This window comes from Diadema antillarum, unplaced genomic scaffold (genome assembly GCF_040938485.1).
Source record: "Diadema antillarum isolate AM-2024a unplaced genomic scaffold, OU_Dant_1.0 seq00000445_RagTag, whole genome shotgun sequence".
Classification (NCBI taxonomy): Eukaryota; Metazoa; Echinodermata; class Echinoidea; order Diadematoida; family Diadematidae; genus Diadema; species Diadema antillarum.
The window spans coordinates 1,295,830-1,298,137 of record NW_027271419.1 but is presented as its reverse complement, the minus strand read 5'-3'; the positions used below and the strand labels follow the sequence as shown (position 1 = coordinate 1,298,137).

Sequence of the window (2,308 nt, the reverse complement as noted above, 5' to 3'; positions counted from 1 at the left end):
GCTCACACATCATGGAGATCGAATCCCCTTTTAGCAGACGACAACGGGTACTATATTTGAACATTGTTTTTTATGAAAGTTACAGGTGACCTTAGGCATTGAAATTTGGCAGAGATCATCTTTGGGTCTTTCTAAATATGCTGATCGATGTAGCTAAAAAGTAATTTCTAGCTTTTCTATTGATGCACACTTAGTATTTGTGTGGACAAAACGGAACTGCATATTGTCTTGTGGAGATGAGTTCTAAATCCATTTCTGAACATTGTGTTTTCATGCTTTCCTCCAGATAAAAAGACGTAACATGACAGTTCTTCGGGAGTGATGGTGATTTAAAGGAACTCGGTATAGGGGTCATCATTTGGAGAACGAAGACAGATTGATAGCTGTACAGTCTCTGTCGCACCACGAGGGTGCAGATCACCAGGTTGAAGAAGTACATGTAACAGATGTGGCCAACGACTAGCCATTGAATGCAGGGTTGACGAATGCTGGAAACACCGGGCCAACATCAGCGAAGGAGCCTCTGAGATATGGACTTCCATTGCACTAACCCTGCTGTAAGCTATTCTGTTGTTTTCCACGATGATTAATGAAGGGAGACTAGTTTGAAATTGATTCACATTTATTTTACATTCTAGAGTCTCAGTAATTACATAAGAGGCTACATTAAGAGACTGAAAGCTTTGTTGGTTTTGTTTTGTTTGAAGAAATGATTTTCAAGTATTAATTATTCTTCATGGAGCAGTTTTGGAGCTGTCCTCTCTGAAAATGAAAGCCTTGAGAGGTTTGTACTCGTATTTAAGAAAAATGTGTACTTGCTGTATCGACAGAAGTGAAAACCATGTTATGGTCAGTCTTGAGTTGTGTAAGTAGAGCTGAACGTTGCTTATGGCAAATATGTATATTAAATGATTTTGCACTTCAAGTTTATAATGTAAACTGGAGGGACCTATTATCCTCATGCCATAATTTGTATGATTTGTAAAACCTTTAAATTTTACTTATTTGCCCAGGAATTCAACACACACATCACTCCAAGGGGGAGGAGATACTTCAATAGCTGATGGAAGGAGTTCTGACTGCTCCAAGGAGACACCTGCTTATCCAGATCATCGTAGCATATTTCTTGTTGATAATGGAAGCAGAAAACTGTACAGCGTAAGTTCAATTGTTTGAATACTGGTCTGGAAAACCAGTTTCCCATTGTCATGTCTTGTACTATACATTTCCATGCAATATAGCACCATCTAATTTGCCTGTTCACTTTTGTTTTTGTCTTCTCAAATATAGAGAATAACAGTCTAAAATGTGCCCCCCCCCCAAAAAAAAAAAAAAATAAAAAAAATAAAAAATAAAATGAAGGGACCGGTAAGTATAACGTTGTAAATGAAGTGATGGTTATAGATTTAAAAATAAAGACTGATATACTTGTATGAAACATGTAAACAGAGTGTACCTACAAGACTCCGCGCTGACTTATTTTCTTGGTAGCCCCATTGGGCCACATGTAAATGATAATAGTCCTAATACTTATGATATAATTATAATAATGATGAATAAAAAAAATGGAAATTGATTTGCCATAAAGTTCGATGGATAATCACATCTTGTATTTTTCTACTAACTGTGCACATTCACACTTAACCCATCTGCATGAAATTTTCATTTGTATTAACTGATATTTGGTGTAAGAAGCACATGAATAAATGTACTTGAAACAGCGGTACTGAATAGCAATAGAAATTAATGCCAAGAAAAAAAAAAACATGAAAATAGTTCAGCCCCTTAAAAGATTGAAATGAGGGTCAATTTTTTGATGTTATATATTTGCTTCGTAGAATATGATTAACATTCTTCTTGCTTCCTTTTTAAATTCAGATACCCAAGTAGTGAGCAAAAGACGCGTTGAAGCCAAGGCAGTTGCGATGCAGCAGTACCCCACTTTGTGAGACACCACACAAGGTGCACAAGGATATGTAAGTTTATACTCATAAGTTTATGTGATCTACAACTTTTTAGCCCTCTTTAGCAGAAAGCTTAAGTGACATACATGGTATCTTATTCATCTAGCTTGCAAAAACTTGAACATTTTCAACTTTTCTCCAGAGATAGTGGACAGAATTCAACCATACTAGGAGTTGATCATCCTTGTTTAGTTAGGGGGCAAGGACCCAAAGTTGTTCAGGATATGGTCATGAGCCCCCCCCCCCCCCCCAAAAAAAAGGGCCTTTACAGGGAAATTAATTGCATCTATGTCTTAATTAAATCATTGGGCAAATATACAGGCAATGTGGGGGCTTTTGATAAT

At 36.8% G+C, this 2,308-nt stretch overlaps 1 long non-coding RNA gene across 1 annotated transcript; it reads left to right on the top strand.

Annotated features, from left to right (window-relative positions):
* Nucleotides 1–432: 432 nt before the first annotated feature.
* On the top strand, nt 433–1,931 carry LOC139732715 (uncharacterized). The gene is made up of 3 exons (XR_011711044.1): nt 433–557; nt 1,014–1,158; nt 1,879–1,931. It is a non-coding gene; the product is annotated as an uncharacterized lncRNA (long non-coding RNA).
* Nucleotides 1,932–2,308: the final 377 nt, after the last annotated feature.